Source organism: Lepisma saccharinum, chromosome 6 (genome assembly GCF_977018435.1).
Source record: "Lepisma saccharinum chromosome 6, izLepSacc3.1, whole genome shotgun sequence".
NCBI classification, from domain to species: Eukaryota; Metazoa; Arthropoda; class Insecta; order Zygentoma; family Lepismatidae; genus Lepisma; species Lepisma saccharinum.
Window position 1 is genome coordinate 21,177,925 of NC_139234.1, and position 21,851 is coordinate 21,199,775.

The window sequence follows — 21,851 nt, forward strand, 5'->3', positions numbered from 1 at the left end:
TTGTGTTCAGATGGAGAGAAAGAAAGAGAGAAAGAGAGAGGATGAGATTACAAATGGAGAATAATGACTTCTTACTCAGACAACACTTGAAGCACACCTGTAGAATGACAAAGAGGGCAGGCGCACCGTCGTCTGCCGCTTAACGCTCACATTACGAAACAGGGTGATGCGCAGAGCAACCTAGCATGACGTGTACACGTACAACGAAAATGTAGCTTACTATCTTGCCAAATATATTAATTTTTGCATTCATACAAATGTTAGAAGGAAAACGAAACCCCGTTTATTACCATTGTATAAGCGGACCAAAACTTTGCCTCATTTCTGACTCCAATTTGATTGCTCTTGAGGAAATGCAGATGTTTATGTCGAGTGCAACACTAGAGTAGTACAGGCAATCGGAGGAATGGTGGTTTATTTAAACAGAAAGATATGTTTCATTTCATTCTACAAGTTGGTCAGTGTTTTCTTCGAACATGAGCGGCGTCATGATCTGGAATGGAGGAGTGCGGAGCTTACTATGAGCGCGATTTCGAGAAAAAAGAAAATACATGTTAACGAACACAATAAGTAACAGTGAAGGTTATTATTATGTGGAGCTCCTGACCTTAAAATCATCGTTAAATTAATATATACGCTGCTCATTAGTAAAGCAAGTATTCGTAATATGGCAGCTATTCGACAAGAAATATGTGAATTATTGATTTTAATAAGCGATCCATCACGATAAGTATAATAATAAAAATAACAGTAATGAATGATTAATGATATTAACACATTTATTGGGTTAGATCGAACCACACAGGGGCATAAAGTTGACGCCACTCGTAGCCATATTTAATAGTGTTCCAGTTACTGGCGTACGCAGGGGGGGAGCTGATGGGGCTACAGCCCGCCCAAAATTTTGAGAAAATCAAGTTTTCAAATGTAAACAGTAAAGAACTCTGAAAAACAAAGTGTTAAATGCAAACTGACCTTAAAATGACCCGGATTAACATATTCGTCTTTGAACAAATTTTAAAACCGAGTTAAAAATGGTAATCACGAAATCTTTTGTAGGGCATAACGTTAAACCGCCCCTAGATCGCAGCTTTACAATTACAGCCCCAGTGTAAGGGTACAATCTCAAGCGTGTCAAGTGTTCTTCAATTAGTGAATGATACTTAATTTCCCGTACCAACTGCATTATGTAAAATGATTCACTCGCAACTGGCGTAATGATATCTAAAGATCAAGCGAATACAAACTGAACAATATGCTCCCTCGCGCTCACGGTTTCGATTTCAGAAGTGAAAAAGAAAAAAAAGAGTGGCTTGCGGCGGGAGGATATGGATTTCAAAGGGATAAGAGCGAGCACATGCGTAGCTCGCGCGAATCAAGTGATCTTCGCGACACGTCGTCCCTCTGTTGGAGCACGATGTGCAAAGCCAGAAGAACAGCCTCTTGGGGGGTTCTCTTGTGAGCATGGTTGTGGGTGCATCGAACAAACCGCCGCAACAGCTCGCGAAAAGCTGTTAACCGTTTTGCCACCAAGAGAGCAATCTTTCTCGATTTAAACTCCGCAAAAACGTCTTCGGCTGCCTCCTAAGCGGCCAGACCTACCCGCACCGAACCGTGCTGGGCGACTACAATTTCCCTCCCCAAGTTGATCAATAACAGGTCCCCGTTTCCTTCCTGATGGCAGTTTGTTCTGTTCTTAAACGTTCGACCGCATCGGGAAATAAAGGATTAGCCTCCTCCCGCACATAAACGCCTTTTATGCGATGTCGCCAAGAAGCATACCCTCACATTCCATACCCTCCACCAGGGTTACGATGCTATATATCTTTCTAGCTTTATGGTACGATTTTAACCCCACTGCCACGGCGGCAGTATCAAACACCCTAAACACGCAATTTCAGACTTCAAACATTCTGATAAAAAAGACACTCAATCTATAACCGTTTCAACAAGTTAGCTCTGGAACAAAAACAAAAGGTATCACGTATTTTCATTGAAATCAGCTACGAGGAACCACGTGATGGTTTCGTTGACTGGCTAAAACATCGCGTTAACATTAATGTGGTGACGAACTTTTTTGCAGAGAGGTGGACCATAGACTGATTGCAAAACTATAAGACACTGAACTGTTTACCTTCTCCTTTCTCAATTTCCAACTGGTTCTTATAGCACATTGAGAAATCTGATCATAATTTCTAACCCATCACCGTTGTGATGAACGATAGCCTAGGTGTTTTTAAGATGTAAAACATACAACGTGAGACCATTTCCACACCTAGTCCGCACAATTCGATACTGGAACTTATGATTTTGCAGCGAATTTTTGTTCCGAAATTAATTTGGGTTGCATTTTTTGTAGAAATAAGTGCAATTTCGTACGAAATGTACCAGACTAATTCATATGTATATACTATATTTTAATAAAAGCTAACACACACATTTTGAATGCTGTAGAACTATAATTAGACCCACACTGCAACATGGCATAGAAAGCTTAACACCCCGATATAAACATAAAAATAGGTTAACAGCAACAGAGATGAAATACCTCAGAAGAGTGGTAGCAAATTAAACAGACGAGACAGAGTTAGAAATACTAAAATTAAGGAACAAAGAGGTAATACAGAGAAGAACATGGTCATATTACTACGTAGAATGGAAGGAGAGAGAAAACCTGAGCAAATCCTGGGGACCAGAAGGCAGGGGAGGAACAGAAGAGAAGACCTAGAATAGAATGGGAACAATATCTGACAGAGATGGATACTAAAGGTGGGAAGACAGTATCGGCAGTTAGGAGAATGGTTCAAGAGAGGAAAGTGTTCTGAAGATGGATGAAGGACCTCGACGCCTAACTGCACAAAAAGAAAGACGGAAGAAGGACTAAAAGCACCAGCTATAATTATGACGGATATTATTCCATTTTTACACACGTGAGTCATTTCGATTCAAGAATTTAATGTCGAGTGGAGTGGGTTTGCAGAAAAGCCACGATCGACTATTTCCATAGTGTGATTATTTTACATAGCTTTTCTACCTCTTTATGGGTTAACAGCGATGAGAATTAATAAAAACTAGGTAAAATAAATGATTGTACAGGGACAGTTGCACACTCACGCATTATGCAGAAGATAGTACAAGAACCTCGTGAACACCAGGAGTCCCGAGTTCGAATCCCGACCTGGACATGGGTGTTCTTTGTGTCCCTTTCCCTCAATCCGTGGGGTTACAGTAACTGCTTCATGAACTACAGCATTGAGAGGTCGTTTCCACAACAATAAGACATATTAGAAAATGTAATTCCGCGATACTTACACTATGGTAATTATTATCGTCAATTACGTAATAGCCGTTGATATTTTTAAAAATGTCACGGCCATTTTCTATACGGGAGTTGGATGGTAGTCGAAATTGATATTCACAATGTCATAAATCATTGTTTACAAACCATTTTTTTCCCAGAGAGAATGAAACATTCATTCTCAGCACATCAGGTCGAGATTGTCGAGATACCATGCGCGAAAGATATCACATCGATCTAGCTTACAGGATCCGCCTAAGCTGTCGGTGGAAGTTTTTCAGCCATTGCGAAAAGGGATCGGTCTCCAGGCGACATGTAAAGGCGATCGCATCTGTGAAAAGGGAAACGATATTCATATTATTTGACTTGCGATAAACCTGTCTTGATAGTCCTGGAGAAAGTTTTTGTTACATTAAAGTACGATGCACGCAGATGACCCTCTTTTTTCTAAAGGACGTATGAAGTGGAATTAATACTATTAAGAAAATGACCTGTATAGATACTTCAGATATTACAACGTGTGCTTGAATGATTCGTAAATAGCAAGAGTTGCGAGCTTCTGAACGTACCTGGATATTAAGATGATTTAAACCACCGAAACTATGGGAAAAAAAAAACTTGTACATTTATTTGCAGCGGCCCGCAAGGTAAAGTCTTCATTATTTGTAACAGGCAAAAAGAACACTCCTCCTGTTTCTGCACTATAGCCTAGTACAAAATTAATTTTCAGTTTTACTTTTATTTTGTTATTATTTTTTTTTGGGGGGGGGGGGGGCTAAAATGCTCGAAACTATTATGATGAAGTAAATGCAGCTACGGTGTATATATAGTGATTCTTTTCTGGAGGTACTCACGGTACGCCGTACCGGCACCTATTTGTGCCAGTTTGATAGAATTATGTTTGTTATTGCCACCAGAGGTCAATAAAATCGGTTACACAGTGACGTAAGAACGAAGCCCCGCAGCCTTTCAGGCAACGGATTTTGGATTCTGTCACAGGGAAAGAAGTAGTTTCCCTCAAGGTAGACACTTTGTTAAGGTGTCTCGATCAATCACGATATGGAGGAGAAGGCTAAGTACATTCTATACTGGTTTAATTTCCGAACTTGCACTTAGTATTCACATAATTATATTTAGTTCCCCAACTTTCTCTTTCCTACTAGGTGGAGAAGTGATTTAATAGTGGATCATTGTTCTTTTGGTTATCTTGAAAAGGCGAGAGACCCATTATTAGTTCGGCTGAATGAGTTTGAGTTGGGTTGCTGTTTTAAGTCCACTTTATGCACAGTAAGGCTAATCGGGACTGGACCTACAGTTTAAAGTGGGATCCGAACCACTTGTGCCTCCACCGGGTATCGAACCCGGGACCCCTTGATTACAAGGCAAACACGCTACCACTGCGCCATCGGGGAGGCCCTAGTTCGGCTGAATGAATATTCATCAAACTGGCAAATTGAGAAGAGGCAATATTTTTCTTTCAGCGAGTTTATCTAAGAAAAAAAATGTAGTATTATGGTGCTTGCATATGTAAATACCTCGTATAATGCAATAAAAAGGAGGAAAGATTACCAATAAGTCCAAAGCAGTTTTTAAAAATGTCAAATAGGAACAATGTATTCAAATTCAAACTTTACGGAAGCGGATTTTTGTTATGTCTAGAATCATCTTTAAGGTCCCTAACAAAACATAACTTTTTCGTCAACTTCCTGGTCTTGAATACAATAAATGCCGATATTTAAAATTTCTAATTGGTTACTTGGCTAATTTAATTAACGTCGAGCGCTCATGAGGAAGTGTAATCAATTCTCCATGTCCTCCACTCAAGCTACCGTCCTAGCATTCGCCTGTAGTAAGTAACTAAAAGAAGGGCGGGTAACCCTAATTCAAAATGGGATTTGAACCTGCGATCTCACGAATACGTGGTTTCCCACTACTTTAGAAGCCATGCTTCGATATCAGCTCGATTGAAACATATCCATCTGATCTACGAATATGACAACGTTGAGAAAAAAAGTTATGAATTTCCTGTTCCGTATGAACTGGTCTTACCTAACGTAACTTCATCTCCTTCCCAACTTCCGTTTGCGTAAAGGACGGACATTTAAAAAGCTCGTTTTGGAAATACTAGAGTGGCAATCATGTTCCAGTGAAACGACATGGTGTCATGCTTGAATCCACAGGAGAGCAACTTCAAGGGTGACTACAAAGTCAATCGACCGTTAAAGAAAACAGAAATATCCTGTGACGTAGGCAAATGCCCTACATGCAGCGGTATGCAGATCGGCCATCAGCTAATGTAACCAAGTGAAAGTGTAGTGGAAGACATGGACATTAATGACAGGACACCCCTAGCGTCGTGCTCACACGATCCTAGAATCGTGTCCTTAGGACGTAGGTTAGCCTTTCTCCATTATCAAAGTCTCTGACCATCAGATAATACAGAGCATTCCCTGACATTCGCTACGAGACTCGGCGACAAGGTGCCAGAAATATTTGTATTTGGGAGGATACCTTTTCCCGCATCCTTGCGACAAGGTACGTGCTTATTTCAATTGTAATTGTGAAAAGTGGAAACATTAAAAAAATGCGGTTTCTGTTACGGACTTCCTGTAACGCAATTTGCCGGGACCTGTTGCATGAAGGGGCCACCGAGCGGCCGACGCGCTCGCGGTAAATGACTGAAATAACCTCCCTGTAGTTTGCTGTCCATGAACAACTTTACTTCCGACTAACAACTATGGCTAATCTTGTTCTAATCCCGCGTTAACTTCTTCACTCTTGTCAATACCGTTCCCCGCTTTGTATTCGCTCACTTCGATTTATCTATCCTATCCCATATCCCTGCTCGATGTGCAGGCGTTAATTCTGCATAAAGCAGCAGATATTTCAAAAATATAACACCTCGATTTTTTCCACTACAAATGGCCATGGCGGTATTAACCCTTTGCGTGTTGTGTAAAGCATTACAGGGCGAAGAGAAAGTGCCAGCACCGCCACCTGAGATTCATGTAGTGTAAGCAAGGATTACCATTTCACGATGCGATGAGTGAACATGATTTTAGCGCGACCAGGGCCTCGTTAGCGTAGTGGATAAAGGTTATCGCCACGCAATCAAAAGTTACCGAATCGATTTTTCGTCAGGGCACGTTACATTAGTTTACTCTGAACTGTGAGTCTAGTACACATCAGCAGTGTGGTATTTAAGAAATTTCCAGTGGGGGGGGGGGGGGATTCTACCGACTGTCTAGGGTCAGCATGAGATAATGACTTTATGCCATATAACATTCGCCCATGGATAAAATTTATCAAGCAGAGGGGGGAAATCCCCCACCCCCTACAAATACCACACTGCACATCAGCCAAGTTGTGCATGGAATAGTACTGAAAGAAGCTTTCCTGAACGTCCTTATCAGATCATAATTATGAAACGTAATGATGCTCAACTTACAATATATTTTCTCCTGGTGAACTACATTCCCAGGACAGAAGTTGTAACTTTTGTCCCAGCTGTACACACTTCTACTTACTTATTAGTGCAATTTTCCGAGGTCACGTTCTCACCATCATATTCCTGTCGAAGTATTGATTTTGAGTTTTTGTTTTCTATGCATAGGCTAATCGGGACTGGACCTACAGTTCAAAGTGGGATCCGAACCACTATGTGCTTCCACCATGTATCGAACACTATATTCTGACGGGCAAATCGGGATTGCACATACAATTTAAAGTAGGATCGGCACCTTTGCGCAATGTGTATCCACAAGGAAATTTTGGATAATTTCTATAGTTTAATTAACGTAAAATTTAAAGTATATACAAGTCGTATCCGAACGTTCATTTCTCTAATTATCGGGCCAAAACTCTAATTTTGATGTTGGAATCTCTATTGTTTGTACCTGGATGCTTTACATTTCATGAATTACATCTGAAGTACGCTTGTCACAAGGTAGACTCGCGTTACTCCAAGAAACGTCTTAACAGGCGCTAGGCCGCCCGACGTGTACATTTCTCAACCTCCACGGTGACAAGGCACTAGGCTGCCCGGCGCACCGTAATTACTTCAAAATAACATCCAGTACAAACTACCATTTTACCTGTAAACTGGATACCAAGGCACTAGCTTGCCCGGCAATCCAATCTCTTACAGCATCCGTTTCGGGAGATCTGTAGGTTAATCGCGACGATGAGGATGAATGACGATCACATGAAACAGACGAAGGAACTACTCACGAAGAAACATCGTTGCACTTAATCAAGTTAACACGTTACACAATAAAACAGTAAGTAAAATAATTTGTAAAATATTTGCTTCAAACAAACAGGTCCGTAAGAATATAGAAATTTGGCGAATTCTCTCTCCCCCTCTCCCAAAAGTTTTCCAACTTGATAAATGAACAATGGAAGCACCTGTATCGTGCGCCGATAAATGCAGCCACACGCGTTCTCATGTGCAGGTGTCACTTCCGGTCGGTCCATTTCCAGCTGCAAGACCAAACGAGTTTCCGTTACTTCAAACCATTGTTAACTGTGCAATTAATTTATCATAAAAGTGAGTACATAGAATATTACCGGTAACAAACATTACATACGCACACCTTGGGTAACGTAGCAGGGATAACCACACATTACGTTCATGTGAAGACAAAAAAAGTAATATAAAATGTATACAAGCAGAGTAGTTACAGTATTTGTAAATTACCATAAAATTTACCCATATTCTAGCGTTAAAAATCTACCGTCAGTCAGACACCCTACAGATTGCACCACCGCTGTTCCTATTATTACATGTATTAGTGGTATTAGAAGATTTTTTTGATTGAGTTGGTGTTTTAAGTCCACTTTATGCACAGTAAGGCTAATCGGGACTGGACCTTCAGTTTAAAGTGGGATCCGAACCACCCAAATAATATATTTTCACGTTTTTGAGTATTTTTTTCAATTCTGACAATTTTTCTCGCTTAGTTTTCCGACTTTTCAAGCATTTCCAGATCAGTGAGAACAGATTAGATTGGTTCTTGTAGTTTATATTTCTCGAATTGTTTGAGCACATTTTGTCCAAGTCCAGCAAGTACTCATAATATTTTCCATCAGGAGATACCAAAAAAAACAGCTAAAAATCTTCATCCGCACATACAACAGCCGAATACCAGCACTGCTGATCTTTCAGCAATTAAAAACCCACACAATATATTACTGTCATATCTACTCCTAGCGAACTAATCTACTCCTCCCCTTCTGCCGTCCAAAACCTGAATGACAGCAGATGGATTAACCGATAAGCAACACGACCAGTTTCCCACATGTTCCCGAGCTTCATGTACTGTCCTGAAATGAACAAGTCAAAAACTGTGTGGGGTGACGGTTTGAACGTATGTCCGAAACGCGGAACGAACCGGATCTAAGTCTGGCACCCTGCTACAGAAAATATATATATATATATATATATATATATATATATATATATATATATATATATATATTTCTAAAATATCGCCTTGTACAGTGACTCTCAAAAGTTTTAGGACAACGACATTTTAAACTAGGCAACCCAATTTACACAAGGCGTTGGTGGGTTGCATGTAGAGTTAGGCTCAATTTCAGGGTTGCCACATGCACATTAGATATTTATAAAATACGCGAAAGAAAGATATCCAAATATTATTGCATGAAACTAGAAAAAAAATCAGTATTACATTTGTTGCAATACACTCAGAAAGAAACAACGTCGATTTTCTAGTATTTCATTGTTGATGAGTCTACACAAAGGCAAAGTGGAGAGAGGAAACGAAAGGGAACAAAGGAGAGGAAAAAAGAGAAAGCAAAAGGAGAAGAGGAAAAGTAAAGAAGGGAAGAAAATAGAGGAAAGAGGAAGTGAATAGGAGAAGTAATGAATGGAAAGGAAAAAGATGCGAGGAGAGATGAGGAAAATGGAGGAAAGAGGAGAAAAGAGAGGAAGGAAAGCGAGGTGATACAAGAGGAGGAAAGGAGTTTGGAGAGGAGAGGAGGAGACGAGAAGAGGAAAGTGGAGAGTAGAGTAAAAGAGAGAAAGAGAGAAGAACGAAAAGATGAGGAGAACAGTGCCGTGGAGTCGGAAATATAAGACAGGAGAGGAGATAAGAGGAGTGGAGAAGAGTGGGATGAAGACAAGTGGCGAGAAAAGTAGGGAAGGCGGTATGAGATAAAAATAGAGGAGAAGGAGAAGGAGAAGTTAAGAACAGAAGGGACTGGAGACGAGAGGAGAGAAGAGGTAGTTGCAAAAAATACGTCTCGGCGTCAAGAACTGATGCATTGATAAAATTATCGACATGAAACATTCATTAACATTTTATAATGTATTGGAGAATGTATTAGATCGGTGCGAAATTCCTTTTGGCAGAGTTCAGAGCAAGATAAAATCTTCCACGTAAGATCTTTGATTTTACCTGCGATTATACCACTAAAATCATGAATGTAATTTTCATATTTATAAGAATTATCCAATTTTTCTCCTCTTCTCGGTTCGTTGAAATTGAAATTTTGTTATTTAACATTTCCCCTCCTCCCATCGTTAATTCCAAACTGAATCATGGACAATGAACGCAATGGGATATGTCTAAAACGTACGAAAAGTTTCTGCCACCGGAGGGGTTTGAACCTACGACCATCAGATTATATCTAATGTGCATGTGGCAACATTGAAATTGAGCCTAACTCTACACGCAACCCACCAACGCCTTGTGTAAATTGGGTTGCCTAGTTTAAAATGTCGTTGTCCTAAAACTATTGAGAGACACTGTACAGGGACTACGAAAGATGCGAGGATTATGCCAGTGTTTACTGTTTACACTGCCTTTCTATTTGGGTTATTTTACAGATAACGGATCATTTCTTGGCTTATAAACCTGAAGCTCTAATGGGACACTCAGTACACGCAGACAACACAACACACAACTCCCAGAGAATTATTTTTAGCTCTGGGTCCGAAGTGCCAGAGGTTAACCTGCAAGAATGCAGTTTGTAGGGAGAGTTGAGAGGATTGTTTCCTCTGGGAAAGCCTATTCTCATAAATATTACCATAAAGTCAGTCAAAATTTGCTGTAAGTTCCCTTTATGTAGAGTCAACGCCAAAAAAAATGGAACTCCTAGATGCTGAAATACTTGCTTTTCTGCACGGCGTTGTGTGTTGCCTAACTCCACGGCGTGGTAGAAGTTGCCATTGAAATGTTGCTATTAAAATCTAGCTATCGCATTAGAGTTAGGCAACACACATGACGCCTTACAGGGATAGAGTGGGATCCGAACCAATATGTGCCTCCACCGGGTATCGAACTGGAAACCCTTTGATTGCAGGGTCAGCGTTATGGCTACGCCGTCGTGGAGGCCATCTAAATTTAGCATTTTCCCATTTAAAAATAATAATAATACGTTTCATATTTTCTGGACAGCGCTATAAAAGATAGAAGGGGTACTTGCGCTTTACTGTGCAATTATTCAGCCCTATCCACGCTGGCAAAATGCCTCGACGGATCAAGCTTGATAGCTGACAGAATGCTAAATGATGGGACTGTTGCGTGTTAATCGAATGAAGCTCGCTCTCGAAACGGGATACTAATTCCATGCGAATTGTTTTATGGCATGTTCGAGTCATTAGGTCGGTACGCCCCATACAACCACTTCGTCACCAATGTGTAAAGAAGAAAATAGGGGCGTGAATGAGCTTATATCAATGACCGATGATGCGATACTAAGTGTGAATTCACGCTCTTATGTTTTGCTTCCCAGAAAAAAAATATTAATTTTTACAGTTTGAATGTTCCGATGAAAGCAAAATCCCTTGGAAAGAACAAAAATTTCGCTTAACAAGTAAAATTTCTTCCCTAAGTGCAAAGAAGTTCTAAACTCTAAGTTTTCAATTTTGAGGGTTAAGGTGTTAAAAAGGGGGAGGTAGGATGTAATGTTTTATAGATACTACAGAGAATACTACACAAAAAGCTAGTAATTTTTGTTACAACTATTGGGGTGTGAGGGGTTTATCTCAGGTGAAAAATATATGTTCTTTAAAATACGAATTTGGTTTATGAACTGCAGCATTGCCTTGCTGAAAGTAAAATGGGTAGTTTCCAAAAGTTTGCCACAGTGTGAGTAGCACGGAATGGACACCTCGAGTAATGAGTTTTAATAAATCAATTTTAAAATCGGTATACTCGATAAATAACCTCCGATTTCGCTGCGTTTTGATGCGTTATAAAGAGGCTTCCAAATTTGCAATAAATATATGCTGGAAGTTTTCTTACCTCAGCGGAAAAGTTATATAAATTCCAAGATTTGATTGAGTGCAAACTATTAAACATCATTTGGTAAGCTAAAGGCATTTTCTTTTTCAAATCTTATGTGCAAAAAAAAAAAAAGTACATGCTTCTCGAAATAACAGTACTCTCGTTGCAATGATTTGCCTATTCTTTGTGTGTAGTCCAGTCGGGAAAAACGTGGCTTTGTTATGGAATTAAAATACGAAAATTCACTGATTTATATTCGTTGTTCCACGGTCCAAATGAACGACGGGGGCGGGGAACGGGTCGAGCCTACATTTCTTGCTGAAATTTCTTCATAGTGCATCTCCTGTGTGTGCCAAATTGAAAAATAAAATCTTGGATAGTTTTGTCGTTCTATCGCCATCAGAATTACCACTTTCCCTGCACAGTTTATCTGTGGTGAATTTCTAATAATGTTTCACGGGCTTCTGAATCACCCTGTATACACATTTCCAGTTTGCACCGCCGCCGAAGTGGCAGAAAAGCGAAGCAAAATAACAACATTACAACAACAGTTTACTTCTGTGAATATGGCACCCCCAAAGCCAATGCATGGATGTTCAAGATAGCATGAAAGTTGTGGGATTTTCACCATGTTTTCAACAAATCCCCAACAACGGTAATTTACTCCAGGCTATTTCAAAGACCAAAATAGAAAAAAAAGGGGTCTTTAGTGTGTCAATTGTCCCCGATATCTCTAGACCTATAGACGAGCCAGAGTAATAATTTAGTGGAGTGAGTGAGGTAGCACACTAACGTGTTGCTACAGAAGCGAGTCAATACTCGATAACTGGGCTATCGATATCTTCGGAACCACAAGACGATATGGGAAATCGCAACCAATCTGCAGATCGTACTACGAACCACATTTGTGCATCTGCCCAGTAGTGTCGCATATTATATATTAAATAAGGTCTGAAGTATCGCCAAAAGAATGAAGTGTTCTTTAATGTAATGCGCATATTTTGTTTTTAGTATTATTATTTTGAAGTGGAAGGACAATATGCAGTATTTTCTTAATATCTGACAGTTACTGGACTTTTTGACAAGTTCTGTTCCTTCCAAAAATAACATTTAAAAATACAAAATTTCTAAAATGAGTATGCGATTTCTCCAAATTAAAATGAACAATTAATACCTTCTAAATGGTGAAAAAAATATATGGTATACATTTAGAGAGAACCTTGTGCTTTAATGCGTTTCATTATCCCCTCTGTGTCGCTATCCACTTGTTGTCAAATGTGTGCCCGGGGGGTTGGGGGTTGGGGGGGGACTGATGGCTCTGCAGCCCCTCCTCCGAAATGGTAAGAAATTGTGGGGAATTTGTATCCTGCAAAATGTAGAAAATTAACACCATTTGGGGCAATTAATTTCTATCTGAAAACTTCAACTTTCATTTATGAGACTAAGCTCAGGATTCGGCCCGTTTGAAAATTATGGATACTGCTTGTTTTGATAGGAGGTAGTACTCTGTCACGATGCTCGCTAGCAACAGGTTGGTGCAAATGCCGCTGTTCTGACGTTCGATCCCTAACGGAGGCACACAAAAGCCTCAGTGTGCGTAACTTCCCATACAATGCATCAAAGCCACTCATTGGTCAATAAATCTTAAAAATATTTATAGTTCAATAGCCTTAAATTAACAAATTGCCAATCACTATTTTACAAGCATCAGGGTGGCCACATACAAGGCGTGTAATCTCTTTATGGCCACGCCTCCTAGCATGACAGGCGACACAGGTGCCTTCTGGGTAACCAACGTTTCATAACAAAACTTCAAGCTTTTCACGACACACGCACGCATAGATGTCTGCCAACATGCGATGCCTTTAGTGCTCTTATCATGCATACCAATCTACCGGTTTCAATCCCACAAGACAGTAACCCAAAGACTGATGTTTGGGTATAAACAAGGATCTCTACCGCCTTTTCACGCTAGTTCTGCAATGGTTTGAAGATATTTACAGTCGGTAGCTTGATTCTCTTTAAATGAGGCGTTCTCGAGGAACAGCACGTGGTGGGTTCTTCCCGTTCTGATCTTTCTAATTATCCTTCAAGTCTAATCAAGAATTTCCTGATACAAATCTTCTGAAATACACTTCCTCAAAGTTCTCTCAATTGTACTTTCAATGTCTTTGATTCGTAGGAAGCTGAAAGTTCTTTCAGTTTGCGTATCGGTTACACAAAATGATATTCGCGGATAAAAATGACGAATAAACTGATGCTGTATAGTGCTTTACGTAACTGCTGTTACTTCTGCACTCCACCATCCAATCTTTTGTTTTCTTTTTAAAGTTCCACATTTCAAATTCGTCCCAAACCGGGAAGAAAAAATGTTCACTCCTCTGAGAATATTACATCATCGTTATTTTATTATTATTTATTAAGATTGTGCAGGATGAAAACACTTCCAAGGAGGGGCAATACGACAATGACATCAGAGTAACAAATTCATGTCAATTTTGCACCATAAACATGATAAACCTTGGGAACGGTCATTACAATCAAGCAATTTTTAATAGACTACAAGTTTTTGTAAGTACACGTTTGATGGCATCCTAATTACAATGAAAGAAACAGGAATTTTCTTCTATTAATACAGAAATGTGTAAACAAAGTTCTAAAATATTTCGATTTCTGTTTTTAAAAATGTAATTTCACAAAATGTGGTTGTTTTCGAAGAGTTTATTTTTGCATGATCTAGATTTACTTATGATTGGAGTAAAACAAATCACGGAATACTACGTTGCAACATTTTAAAACAGTTCGAAAGTACACACGACTCCAGAATATGACGTTACGGTGACCTAGGTTTTGCACAGAAAAACACGGCATCACATCGTCTACCTACCACCGAGAATTACTTCATAAGCACAACGTGATTATTTCATAGCCATAACTGCATTTACAATCCAGATAAATCGTTGTGGAGAACTTGGCATGCAATGGTTAACCAAATAACGTTACAAAAATTTAAAACAAAGGAAATAGAAGTCTTAGTAGATAATTTGTTACATTTGAAAATAAAGAGCTTAAATATATTCATTACATTTCTGTGTAACTAACACACATCATGCCAATGTTTATATGCAACGTTTAACTGTACCTATGTTAACAGCAGTGATAGTAAATTGTGTTAACATTCGAATAGTGAAACTTCAGCTATCGTTGTTCTACGCGTGCGGACAGTTGACTTTTAGGATTTTAATTAATTACTGAAGAAAGATGAGAACTATAAACCATTTTGCAACATCTTTGAGAGGAAAACGATGTAACACGGGTAGGTATCCGGCTACAAAACCACAGGCAAGTAACATAAGGCGATTTCCGTTGAAAATGGATTATCCATGTAAACCGTGAACAAATGGGCAAGTAGGTCGACAGGGAAACTACATTTTTGTACAAAGCATGCCGTGGTTGTATTTATTTCGAATTGGTTAAGTTTCTTGAATGCATGTCACGTTTCAGATTTAAAATTTTAAAAAATGAGTTTATGTTCTTCATGGTATAGTATAGCACATCGATTTTAATATATCAGTCTACATTGTCAACCACAAGCTCATGTAAACAATATGTTGATTAATATAAACAACTCGTGAAGAGGTCTACGGCACATAATCAGTGACAGTGTAGTGAACAATGTACGTGCAAAACTGGTCACGTGACCGCCTCGAGAAGCGATCCACACAAGCCGTGCAGGAAGGAAACAAGTCGAGAACCTCTACATAATGGAGGACAGTAAACTGACGCTCACAGTACCTTGGCGAATCGAAGTCCAAATCATCTGACGTCACCACGATCGCCGGAAACGGTTCCCGCGCCAACGCCGACCATTTGCACAGCCTCGAACCACAATATTTTCGCCGTGCCGCGTCTTCGAGGCTATCCGTGACTCGACAGCGTAGGAGGAAAGGTCAACACAGGCCTCGCACAGCACGGGGAAGCTACAAAATGTGGACGCCAACCTCCTTCCCAGCACGCATTCGGCCAGGGATGTTTTCTTGAACTTTGCCGTGACGAGCCGTGCCGTGATATCAGCAGTTGCGCACTCTTTAAAAAAAATGAGGGAGCATCGCTTGGCCCGACACTGGCAACCTTGACGGGGAAGTCGCGCTAGATTGGTCTTTGGGCGGGATTAGAGGTCCGTTGCTATGACAACACAATGGTGGAAGGGAGAAAGTGACGGTAGGCACGCGACAGCTGCTGTGCTGAACTTGGACGCAGTGTTGCCAACCTTTAAGTGGTTCAGGTTTCATTATTATTATTCGCGAGATACACAATCAAAAGGTGGTCCCGATGTAGTAGTATATTGATTCTTGGTGATCTCGTGATTTTGCGGTGGCTAAGTCATTCATCATTTCCGTAATCATTTCCCGCCGCTACCTTATGGTGATGCTTTCAATGACTTGAACCGATACCAATGTAAACACTGTGTTCGACCCTACAGCCAGGTGTACGATTACATAAGACTGCGTCGCATCACGTGCTCGACTTCCCAACTGATGAATCTTTACTAAACACACGCTCTATTGTGAATGTGTGTTAATTTTGCTAGAAATCCCCGTGTATCTCCCACCATAACTGTATTTGTATGCAGAAGTTTATCCAGAATTGTCCATCTGGGGGGGAGGGGTGTAAAGGAAAATTTAGTTGCCAAAATAAGCATAAATTGGGTCTTTGTGAAAAAAAAAAACATGGGGGTGTCTGTGTGGATAAATCACTGTTTGCAGGCCCCGAAAGTTCTCGCCAGAACCCGAAATAGGCAACTCATTTTCAAATACTTGTTCAATGCTTTACAAAAATGCAACAGGAAGAGAATGCTTAGAGAACCCTTTCTAAAACAATCGAGCTGGAATTTTCAATGCCTCAAACTTGTGCGCTAGTTCTGGGTTCGAGTCCTGGTCTGGATGCGTCTTGGCGCGAGTCTGTATATCAATTTCATCTTACATCTTCATCCTCATGATCGCGATTAGCCCAAAAGAGGTAGAAAAGTGAAAAATTAAGAAAAATGCAAACACATATTCTTTTTCAGACTATTCTTTGCAAACAAACAAAAAAAAAGCGTAAAAGCCTAATCATCATATCTCACACACACAAACCAATATTGAAGCTCTTCTTCTGTACTCAAGAGTACAGAGTAATTAGTAGAGTTCGAGAATTAAACTGCACACGGTATAACGACACGCGGCTCGTAATGATCATTAAAAGCTCATACGTGACGTCATTTCCTTCTTCTGACAGTCTCCACAATACCAAACGAGGACGATGAGATGGATTAGCTTTATTTGCTGGGGGGAGGGAGAGAGGGGTGTCTCAAGGATAAACACGCCTTTGTGCACAACAGTTTACCACGCTTGATGCTTTGCGTCTCAATACAGGCAACGCAATTGACGAAGAATCCATGTTTAACCCTCAATCAGTGACGTGAGGTCAACATTTTATGCACCGGCAATGTGATGCATTACTTGATGTGGCAACACAACATGTTTTAATGACTTAGACTTGTATAAACAATGACTTCAAACAGGAATTTGAGATTGTACCATACGTATATTATTTACTACTTGCAGATGGCGTCATTGGTTAAGGTACGTGTCCCTTCCAAAATGCACGACCAAGTATTATGAAAATAGTATCATGATGATTGCCAAAGGAACAATGTCTTCTGTAACGTAATGTAGATTCATTCTAGCTTGCTCCTGTAACCTGCTTTACACAAAAAAACAAAAAGTTTGGCACCATCCGGACAGGGCACTGAGATGTGCCGCCACTAGATACTGAATACCATAATAACAAAGATAACGTGAATATTACACCATTGGGGCTGCTTTCAAAGAATGAGACTGACCACGGCCAGATTTATTCCAGGCCGGAATCCTGAAAATTGGCAACGCTGTCTCGCCGGCTTAAAAATCAAGCTACAAAGCATAGGCGAGAATAGAAAATTGATGTTGACTTATAAAGAAACAAGGGAATCTGTGTAAAATGTTTTTCTTTTTTCAAATCTGGACAGAAGATTGGCATTACGATGTAAGCGGAAAACATGAATTAGGTTAACAATAGAAATGGAAATCTATAGTTACATAACTGGAAATAATCGGAAAATGCAAAGCAAACTTTTTACATATCACATGCAGCATGGAACTTTCCAATAATGTGTACAGTAGTTTGACCCTATTTTATTTGCTAGAAGTCGGAATGACATTAGAAACTCTTTAGACACTAAATATTGAAGTGACCAGTGGCGTACGCAAGGGGGGGGTTACGGGGTTTAAACCCCCCTTGAGCTTGTGAAATGTTATGAAAAATGCTGTGGAAAAAAATTAAATGGCCAATTTACCACAGTCAAAGATCTGGGACAATACTATTACTATTACTACTACTACTACTACTAATAATAATAATAATAATAATAATTTGAATTATTATTTCCATGCAGCACGGAGAAAAGCACAGCATTCCAAACACATGCGTCTTTCAGAAAGAAAGCCTTGAAAATTAACAAGTATTCTTGAAAATGAAATATGAGGGCAACTATGATTTAAAAGAGAGAAAACTTGTTTTGTATCTCAGTTGCAACAATGTTCAATACACTGGCGTACGCAGGATTTTTTTTTTTCGGGAGGGGCTGGAATAGTAAATGTGGATAGCACATGCCTTCGTTTTGGAGGGCAGGATGCATAATAAAATATTTCGTATTTTTGGAGCTTTTCAGTCTATTAAAATTGTATTCAAAGATAAAAATGGTAATCGGGACTCACTTTAAAAGAGGTTTCGCATTTACACATTTTGATTTTTTAAAGTTCTTAACGGATTTTTATTTGAAAATTCTTAGTTTCTCAAAATTTCGGTAGGGGCTGTAACTCCATCACACGTACGCCAGTGTTCAATGAACATGTATTTTTTTGTGTGAACAATGAGAATTAACTAAAAAAAGTTCTTGGTTCGTTGTAAGCGGCTAATGTATAGACAAAGGCTAGGCGGACAAGAACAGTCACCAGTCCACCTTCCCATTGTTTACCGCAGCACGTTTGAATGTCTCTCTTTTAAAATGTCTCACCTTGTTGACTAGACAATTATTCAAACGACAATAAGCTTAACTATTGTAACATGTTTTGTTGGCAAGAACAGAGAGACAATCCAGATGTGAATTACCGGGGAGATTTATGCGGGGAAGAAGCCGGAAAAATTCCAACCAATTCCGGGAATCGAACCCGGATCTCCCGCGTGCTTGTAAGACGCTCTACCGACCAGACCACCGCAGCTCCTTGGATGAGTTCCATACTTTGATTATTTTAATATATTTTCTTGTTTTTATGGATTTTCTTCACACTTAAAATGTCTCAACTCGTTGACCAGACAATTATTTCGTAACAAAGAAACAAAAAAATACTCCCAGAATTTGATAAAAATCGAATGACTAGAAAGTGATATTGTTCTATTGCTTTCGTAAATACTATATTTATGTAGATCTCTACTAGTGGTATTAGTAGTATTGTTAGTAGTAATTCAGGTAATTAATTAATTATAAGTATTATTAATTAATTGTGATTATTATTATTTAATTAAAGTATAATAAACAATGGTAATGTGAATTTGGAGAAAGTTTTAGATATAACCCCCCCCTTGATAAAATCCTGCGTACGCTACTGGAAGTGACTGAAGATCTAACACACTGGCTTTCAAGTTTTAGAAGTAAAACGTAAAAGTAGTTCTGGATGCGATAAACCAGCATCTTGTGTACATAATATTTCTGTACAGTGTCTTAATTTTAGCTCCCTATGACATAATTTGCCAAGATTTTATTCAACAGACAATACATTGTAATTACGATGTGCGTATGGGCAAATATTTGTTTTATGTGCATATATTATATGTACAAGTATGAAATAATGCCTTCCACGAAATTGATTATCTTAAAATAAATCTTTCCAAACAAGTGTCATTTCGGGTGTTGGTGGCTATATACTCCCCGAGAGAAAGTGTATAATTTTGCATGGTTTAGAAATTAGTTTTACATTTCCGTTGCTTTTCTCTTGCGGAGATATGTTACAGTGAAGGAATGAGTGTTGTGTTCTAATGTTTTCGTTAGGTTAGGCCTGTTTTGTTTTATGCTCTTAGAGGTTATACGATTTTTTTTCCGGCCTTGTACTTAATAAGAGTAACTTTAAAGCTTAGCGTGTGGTGCCTCATGCACACAACTTTTCTCAGCGAGGAATTTGCTTTTTTGCGCAAATGTGTTTTAAATCAGTCTGCCTCTATGTGATGGTTATAGCTTTTTGATGTTGATGATTTATTTTGCACATTACGATTAAAAATCTTGATGACATCAATATTGGATGTTTATTAAATTTGATGATTCACCACGTGAAAAGTACGGAAAGCTCCGTGACGTGCTGGTATGCGGCTCAGAAAATCCAAAATACATTTTAACAACTTAATAACATACTGCTTTACTTATGAAAAATAACGTTGAATACACTAGCGAATACAATTTGGGCGAATGAAGTTATTACGGGGTGAAGGGACTACAGAAAATTATTACTTTTTTACGTTTGGTTTGGACGTTCATTCTCTGTTTCTTCCGAATAACATCAGCCGGCTGATGTCACGGTTTACAGGGTTGTCAAATTGAAGGCTTCTTCGGATTAAAGATGGCCGTGGAACTCATAGTGGAAGATATTGTACGTAAATTTACATAGATGCAAACGTTTCAGCATCTGATTCTGTTTCCACATGATTTTGTACATTTCGTCTGCTGAGAAATCACTAAGCTACTGCCACCTGATATCACCGACAGAAAAGAGAGAGTAAATAGCAATGATGGCGGGAATAGTTGACGACATTGAAGGTAACTATTCTACATTTTGTTTCACTTTAACATGGATTTAGATTAGATCATGTACTTGCCAAAAATGGACACATGTTTTCAGAAAGGAAAAAAAATTGTGTTTTTTGTAACCATTTTTCGTTATTGAAAAAAAATACAAGCACCGAGGTATCAGTGATGAAACATTGCACAGAAGTTCGTCTAAACTGAAATTTCGGTCTCGGTTAACTTAGCTGAGCACAAAGTGGACCTTAAACAAACTTTGCCGGACATTTCAAACAAAAAAACAACATTGTGTGTGTGTGTGTGTGTGCATGCGTAACGTAGAAAAAACTACACACTTCCAGCATATTCTGAGCCCCTCCCAGAAAAAGAATAAGATCCTGGATTCGCATGTGGATGGCGTTTCTTATGAAAATACATTTGATTCCAGATTGCACGAGAACTGTCCCAAAACACTGTTCAAAAAACTAAAAGTACACTTTAAAAAATACAAATAAACTAATTCCTTTATCATATAAAGAACTGTGCATGGTCACTCCCAATGCCAGTACAAGAAAAAGTGGAGGTGATGTGATCAGCACCACGCTTCGGAATGATGTATATGTAGTACGTTGAAACACTGAGCGAATTAAAAAAGTTTAAGACAGTAAAGAAAGAAAACTTCCTATCAATAATCTTATTTGTAATGTAAAAACGAATGATTCGCAACAAAATATTACTCTAGGATCATACCTCATGTGTGTATAAGGTATGTGCATTCTTATAGCTTCCACCTAACGTTCCTCAAATGTTTTCAATCGTGAATTTGAGAGAGGGGAGCTGCAATCCCATCAACCCCTTTGTGTACGCCCTTTAGCTGTTCCAATTGTAAATGGGGTCCTGAAGTACACAAAACTGTTATTTGAACAGTTCATCCCACAGATGACCACTTTTGTTTTTATCATGTTCCCTTTACAACTTTCACAGTTGTACCCTAGTCCACGCCAACCCGTTCTTTACAAAGCCGAATATGCCACAATGACTATCAGCGATTCATTGTTTCATCATCTCTGAACAAAGCAGGGAAAAATTGGTTGAGTAGGTCGACAAGATCTCTGCTGATGAAACCCGACACTTAGTCCCCCCTATTAGGGAGAGCACAAAATATTGATTAACACCAACACAGCGCAACACCACCACTTTCTTCCAAGTGGCAGGGGAAAGGGTGGGAGGGCTGCATCAGCATTACTCGCGGATAGCACGCAAGCACAACGGAGCAAACGTTCTGCCAAAAGAAGTATCGGTTTCGCGTAAGAATAACTGTAATCGTAAATTGAATTGGGGAGGGGGGGAGGCAGAACTCATTTCAACATAATTGCCGTTTCCCTTTTTATTAATTTCATCCGATATATTCGCCCGTGCGAGTATGTGGTATTTATTAGAGCCACGT

The 21,851-nt window shown here is 39.3% G+C and overlaps 1 protein-coding gene across 4 annotated transcripts in view; it reads right to left on the reverse strand.

Annotated features, from left to right (window-relative positions):
* The window catches only part of lilli (AF4/FMR2 family member lilliputian), a 357,328-nt gene that overhangs the window by 44,850 nt on the left and 290,627 nt on the right, over positions 1 to 21,851 (reverse strand). The gene's annotated exons all lie outside the window — the stretch shown is intronic.